Below are 7,738 nucleotides of genomic sequence, written 5' to 3'. Positions count from 1 at the left end.
AAGGTTAAAACTTATGCTTTATTACTAAACGTAAGTTCAAAAAAAATTTTTTTAAGTATTTATTTTACTTACTTTTTAGGCATGGGTTCTCGCTATGCTGCTTAAGCTGATCTAGAACTCAAGTGATTCTCACTTCAGCCTCTTAAGTCGCTGGGATTACAGGAGCCACCATGCCCAGCTATAAATCCAAAAATTTTCTATTAAATTTATAGGTAAATAAAAAAAACCAATGAAACTCGTGTGTTGTTGTCTTGGATTTTCTTTTGTTTTGAGCAGAATGGGGCTTCACTGGAAAAAAATTGGGTAGCCCAAATAATAAACAGGAAGGCTAGAGAACCAAGCTCCTAAAATGGGAAGGAACCAGGAGAGTCTGAACAGCAAAGGCATAGATAAGACCAACAGGAACTAGTCTGGCAAGCATGCCATTGTTGGCCCCATTGCCACTGGACCCTTCATCCTGTTGCTGGCAAAATGTTGAAGCTGGGAGTTGTGATTGTGAAAGCTGATCCTTTGACTTGAGTGGTTCTGATCCCTAGCTAAAACAGTGGAAAAGCCAGGGGGCAGAAAGCACTCAGGACATATAACATTTCTTTAGAAATGTAATTCTCTGCAAGTCTCACTGCTGAAGCTGCCTGTTGTAACCCGAGACCAGTTTTATCTGTAACGGCTGAGATAACGTGCTGCAACTCTAGGACTAACTCTCCCCGCTGCTATCGCTCACCTAGGAGATTGCCAGCCCCGCCCCGCCCCCCCCCAGTGCCAGTGAACTTTCTCAAAAAGCAATATGTAACGTTTTTCCCTGTTATAAAAGCGCCAACCTTCTCTTTGCTCTTCGGACATATTGAAGACCACCTGGTCCATGCGTATATACCAAATTGCAATTTTTTCTTCCCCAAAGAAGCATTACATTTAGAGATCAATCTCTGTATTTTAACTTCAACATAGCTGCAGTTACAGCAGACTCAGTATCCGCTTTACTTCTGCATCTTCTGTTTTGGTTGTATACTATTAAGAAACTTCTGGTTTCTCCAGAGAAGTAGATACAAATAAGAGTGTTTTTTCAATGATTCACCTTGAAATCCGGGCATGTGCTTCAATTACAAAAGTGGCAGCAGGAGATTAATTATGAGATCTACACTGAAATGACTTAACCTCAAATTAATGTGTGGGCAGTTTGCAATATGTTACATTTTGGCATTATCTCTCTTTTGGCAATATAAAAAATCTTAAAAAAAAAAAACATGAAATTTGAATTAAACATGCAGGACCCCAGAAGTATGTCTCGGAAACCCTAGGTCCTGTGGCATATGAGATGAAAACCACCGATAAAGAGAACCAGATATTACATATGTTCACTGCATTTTCTCATCAAGAAGGCTTGGGAAAAGGGCTAGCAAATTGAAGGACTTCTGCTGGGAGAAGCTCTCTTGGCTAAACCTCATCAGCAGTGAGGGTCTCCCTTAATCCGAGGCTCTTTCACTATTTCCCTTTCTTTTCTAAGGTAGAAAGTTCCCCCAAAGACATCCAAAAATGGTGGGCCGCACCCCATATTTAAGAGTGTTTGAATGAAACATTCCCCTACCTAAAGATACAGAGATGGAGAAAATAACATCTCTTCTAACTTTAAGATTATGTGGTGCCACTTCCATAATTGAAATAAGATAATTTCTCAGCCGGGCGCGGTGGCTCAAGCATGTAATCCCAGCACTTTGGGAGGCCGAGGCGGGTGGATCATGAGGTCAAGAGATCGAGACCATCCTCGTCAAAATGGTGAAACCCCGTCTCTACTAAAAAAATACAAAAAATTAGCTGGGCACGGTGGCACGTGCCTGTAATCCCAGCTACTCAAGTGGCTGAGGCAGGAGAAGTGCCTGAACCCAGGAGGCGGAGGTTGCAGTGAGCCGAGATCGCGCCATTGCACTCCAGCCTGGGTAACAAGAGCGAAACTCTGTCTCAAAAAAAAAAAAAGAAATAAGATAATTTCTCAAAACAACAACAAAAACCAACCCACAAATCAGATGCTTGATTTTCTTTTCAGTTCCAATTCTTCATGGCTGTAAAACAAAGAGGCCTAGGGATGTGTTTGAAGTTGGCTATCAAAAGTCTAAGTTGATGTTTTGTTTTGTTTGAGATGGAGTCTTGCTCCGTCCGTCGCCCAGGCTGGAGTGCAGTGGCGTGATCTTGGCTCACTGCAACCTCCACCTCCTGGGTTCAAGTGATTCTTATGCCTCAGCCTCCCAAGTAGCTGAGACTACAGGCTTATGCCACCATGCCCGGCTATTTTTTTGTATGTTTCGTAGAAACAGTTCACCGTGTTAGCCAGGATGGTCTCAATTTCCTGACCCCATGATCCACCCGCCTCGGCCTCCCAAAGTGCTGGGATTACAGGTGTGAGCCACTGCAACCGGCTTGAGTCGATGTTTTTTAAAACAAAGTTGTATTCTATAATTAGGAATGCATTAAATACATTTTTCCACATAGACAAATGGCATATCTCTTAAAAGGAACCCCTTAAAATGATGATAAACACCGATACTGTGTATAGCACTTCATGCGCTCCTAAAAGGGACTTAGCATTCCCTTTTTGTTTTAAAGGCATGTAGAACATTGTAGGTGCCTAGAACATGTTAAAAATGAATTTAGGCCAGGTGAGGTGGCTCACACCTGTCATTTCAACACTTTGGGAGACTGAGGCAGGCAGATCACCTGAGGTCGGGAGTTCGAGACCAGCCTGATCAACATGGAGAAACCTCGTCTCTACTAAAAATACAAAATTAGCTGGCGTGGTGGCGCATGCCTGTAATCCCAGCTAGTCAGGAGGCAGAGGCAGGAGAATCGCTTGAACCTGAGAGGTGGAGGTTGCAGTGAGCTGAGATCACACCATTGCACTCCAGCCTGGGCAACAAGAGTGAAACTCTGTCTCAAAAAAAACCCTTTTTTATAAAATCAATAAATTGGCATATATTAAAATTAAAATTTTCTATTCATCAAAAGGCATATTAAGAAAATAAAAAGGTAATTCCGAGAGTGGAAGGAGTATTTGCAGTACATATCTGAGAAAGCATTTGGGTATCTAGAACACACTCATACAAATCATTAAGAAAAAAACAATTCAATAGAAAATGAACAAATATATATATATTGAATATAGATGGAGTTTCACTCTTGTTACCCAGGCTGGAGTGCAATGGAGCGATCTCGGCTCACTGCAACCTCCGCCTCCTGGGTTCAGGCAATTCTCCTGCCTCAGCCTCCGGAGCAGCTGGGACCACAGGCGCAAGCCACCATGCCCATCTAATTTTTTTTTTTGTATTTTTAGTACAGACGGGGTTTCACCACATTGACCAGGATGGTCTTGATCTCTTGACCTCATGATCCACCTGCCTTGGCCTCCCAAAGTGCTGGGATTACAGGCTTGAGCCACCGCTCCCAGCCTTGTGAACAAATATTTTGATGGACATTTTATAAAGAAGGATAATCAATGGTCCAATAAACAGGTGAAAAGTGCTTGATTTCAATAATTATCTGAGAACTAGAAATTTAAAACCTCAATGCAATACCGTTGCACACCTACTAGAATGGCTAAGTAGAAGAGACAGAAAATGCTAAGTGTTGCTTAGGATTTGGAGCAATTGGAACTCTATACACTTCTGGCCACCACTTTGGAAATAGTTTTGACAGTATAGTACTACATATGTATTATAGATGAATATATGCATGTCTTATGAGCTAGTCCAGGCATAACACACCTACTTACATACCTGTATTGGTCTGGTTGGGCTGCCATAACAAAATACATAGACTGGGTAACTTAAACAACAGAAATTTGTTTCTCACAGTTCTGGAGGCTAGGAAGTCCAAGATCAAGGTGCTGGCCAATTGGGTTCCTAATGAGGGTTCTCTCTCCCTGGCTTGTACATGGATGCTTTCTCTCTGTGTCCTTGCATGGTGGAGAGAGCTCTGCTGCCTCTTCCTATTATGTATGTACGTATGTATGTTTTTGAGACAGAGTCTCACTCTGTTTGCCCTGGAGTGCAGTGGCACCATCATTGCTCATTGCAGTCTGGAACTTCTGAGCACAAGCGATTCTCCTACCTCAGGCTCCTGAGTAGCTGGGACTACAGGCACACACCACCATACTCAGCTATTTTTTTTAAATTTTTTGTAGAGATAGGGGTCTCACTATGTTGCCCAGGCTGACCTCAAACTCCTGAACTGGCCTCAAGTGATCCTCCTGCCTCGGCCTTCCGAAGTGTTGGGACTATGAGCTTGAGCCATCGTGCCCAACCTCTTTCTCTTCTTATTAGAGCACCAGCCCTATCAGATTATGGGTCGACCCTTATTACCTCACTTGAATGTTACCTCTTCGTCGCAGGCCCTATTTTTGAATACAGTCACATTGAGTGTTAGACTTCAACATATGAACTTTGGGCACAAGGACACAAATATTCAGCCCATAATAAAAAACAGTAGAGATTGTGTGCATATGTTCTCCAAAATACATGCATCAGAATATTTGTAGCAACTCTACATTTGCAATATTCAATCTGGTAATTAACTGCCTATCAATAGTAGAATGGATAGACACATTGTGGTATATTCATATGATGAAATGCTATACGACAATGAGAAGGAATGATTTACAATCACAGGCAACATGCATGAATCTCACAAACATAAGATAAAGTGAAAGAAGCCAGACACTAAAATACTTACTGATTTCATTTATATATGGTATAAAAGCAGGCAAAAACTCATCTCTGCTGTTAGCGTTAGAAGGCAAGACAGTGGGGTCCAAAGTGGCTCCTGCCGGAGGTTGCGGCGCTTGCAAAGGTGAGGTCATGAGTTCAAGGCTAACCTGAGCAACCTCATAAGCTCAAACTGATTGGCAAAAAAAAAGAAAAAAAAAAAAGAGGCAAGACAGTAATCAGTCACCTAGAGTGGGGTGAGGGGAAAGCCTGTGATAAGAAGGGACATGAGGATTTCTGAGGATTATTCTTTCTTGATCTGGATCCTGGTTGAATGAATGTATTCACTTTGTGAAAATTCTTTTAACCGAACACATTTGATATGTGTACCTTTCTCTTACTTTCTTCCTTTCTTTTTTTCTCTTCTTTTCTTTTGTTCTCTTTTGAGACAGGATTTTGCTCTGTCTCCCAGGCTGGAGTGCCATCACATGATCACAGCTCACTGCAGCCTCCACCTCCCAGGATAAAGAGATCCTCCCAGCTCACCCTCCCAAGTAGCTGTGCCTACAGACTTGCACCACTATGCCCAGCCAATTTTTTGTATTATGTATTTTTTGTAGAGACAGGGTCTCACTTTGTTGCGCAGGCTGATCTTGAACTTCTGGGCTCAAGTGATCCTCCCACCTCAGCTTTCCAATGTGCTGGGATTATAGGTGTGAGCCACTGCTCCCAGCTGATATATGTACTTTTCTATATGTATATTATACTTCAATAAAAAGTTTGAAACAGAAAATGAGTTCTACAGGTAATATTGTATATTAACACATCCTGTTTGTTAGCGTTCATTAAATATCTACACAGAACATGTCACAGTGGACTTGACCCAGACCTGACCCTATACATGTATATAATAGTTATTCTCATGTCGCTTTTCCGACCTTACTGTGGGATCCTGATTTACTAATATATTTCTAAGCGTGATTTAAAACAGAATGGAGTAGGGATGTAGTATTCAATTCACTGCCATGCTCAGAGGGAGAATTACAAGGAAGTTACTGGGTAACCATGTCAGCGTGTTGGTAAAAGATAAAGAAATTATGAAAAAGAGATAGAAATGTTTACATTTAAGATTTTATTTTAGATTTCCACTTTGGGGCCTGAGGACTTTTGGTTCCAGGAAAGAAGGACAATGGAGATGCTGTCCATCCATATTCCAGCATGATTTAGAACTTAAATGCCCAAAGCAGCCACAGACATGGGCTTTCTAGGAACCCAGATCTGCTTAATGGCTCAGTGCCCTCTAAGCCATGCTCAGCACCAGAAGAGGTGGCTTGAGAGACTCCTGCCTCTGGAGGAGTGTTCATTAATTCTCCCCGCTCCCGCCAGTGGCCAATGCTGCTCGCTGCTCCGTTCCTGTATCCTTGTGTTGCCCTGGCAAGGACAACATCCATTGGCTTTATGCAAAATTATCCTCATGGAAGTACTGAGTAATGGCAGAAGTCATTAGGAAAGGAAGGAACTGCTGTATTCTTTAGATCTTCTTGAGTCTTTCTGTGGAACTGATTGACGTTCTGAAAGCCCCCAAGGAGCAGGCTGGCAGCGTGGGCTGCTGTTGCACAGCGGCAAGAAGAATTTCTCCAGTAAAGGCACTTTACTGTTAACATAGTGGGTACAGGCTTCATCCAAAAGCATCGTGTGTCTTCGCTACTGTCAATGTCTCTCTTCACTGGAATATAGACTTCCTAAGTCCAGGGATTTATGTCTGTTTTATGAACTTTTGTGATCCCAGCACCTAAAACAATACTTGGCATACGGAAGGCACTCTACTTGTTGAATAAATGGGGGGTATGTGGGAAAGGGGGTAAAGAGAATACAATTAGTATATATGAAGGATGTCGGAGAAAGGAAATTACGATACGTAGGGTTGGTGGTTTTAATTTAACTAAAGTTTTAATTTTGATCATCGGAGAAATTAAACTACAGAATAGGTAAGAAGCGTATCCAAGGTCATATATCAGAATCAAGACTAAATATCCTGTCCTCCTGGCTTTCAGTGTGCTTTTCGTTAGGAAACAGTTCTACTACCAAAGCTGTCCTCATAGGGTTAGCAAGAGTTCTGGACAGAAATAGAGTTACAATTAAGCATGACTCAGGCTGCACTTTTGCCCACTTCCTTGTGACTGAAAGTCACTCAGCACTACTGAGTGCTGACCACTTGCATCCCCACTGTTCCCATAGATGGGATTTCTGACTTTAGAATCATAAGGCTTTTCTTTAAGAATTTCTTAAGGAGAACGATCCAAGATGGCCGATCGCTAACTTCCCGGGATTGCAGCTCTCAGGGAAGGTGCGGAGAACTAGAGGACGCCACACTTTCAGACAAATTCTGGTCGCTCACGGAGCAGAAGATCCCCCAGTGGAGGAAACACACGGGTGGCCAGCGCGACTCTCGTGGCCGGCACAGCGGTTCCGCCGGCACCTCGGCACGGCAGCTCTCGGAGCAGAGTAAACAGGTTCGGAGGACCCGCACGGCCCCCAGCACACCACCAGAGCCCGGCACAGCGGCTGCGACAGCACCTTGGTGAGGCAGCGCTCGGCGCAGAGTAAACGGGACCGGTTCCCCTTCTGACCGAGGTTTGGAGCCCCGGGAAGGCAGAGTCACCTACTACGGACACAAGAAGGAAGCCAGACAGGAGAATCCTGGGAAGAAAAGCACCATCTGTTTTAACTCCGCTGTTCTGGCCCTGGGAACTAACCTGGACATCCACTCAAGAGACCTAATCTGAAAGTTGGTAATTTCAAAGACGACAGGAGGATAAATTTACAATGACGGGAAGAAACCAGCGTAAAAAAGCTGAGAATACTCAAAGTCAGAACGCCTCTCCCTCTAAAGATGATCACAGTTCCACATCAACAATGGAACAAGGCTTGATGGAGAACGAGCGCATCCTGATGACAGAATCACTCTTCAAGGAATGGATAATAACAAACTTCGGTGAGTTAAAAGACCATATTGTAGCCCAATGTAAAGAAACTAGGAACTTTGAAAA

The sequence above is a fragment of the Callithrix jacchus genome, chromosome 8 (assembly GCF_049354715.1).
Source record: "Callithrix jacchus isolate 240 chromosome 8, calJac240_pri, whole genome shotgun sequence".
In the NCBI taxonomy this organism is placed as follows: domain Eukaryota; kingdom Metazoa; phylum Chordata; class Mammalia; order Primates; family Cebidae; genus Callithrix; species Callithrix jacchus.
The sequence above is the reverse complement of the archived record's forward strand: the minus strand, read 5'-3'. Positions refer to the sequence as shown.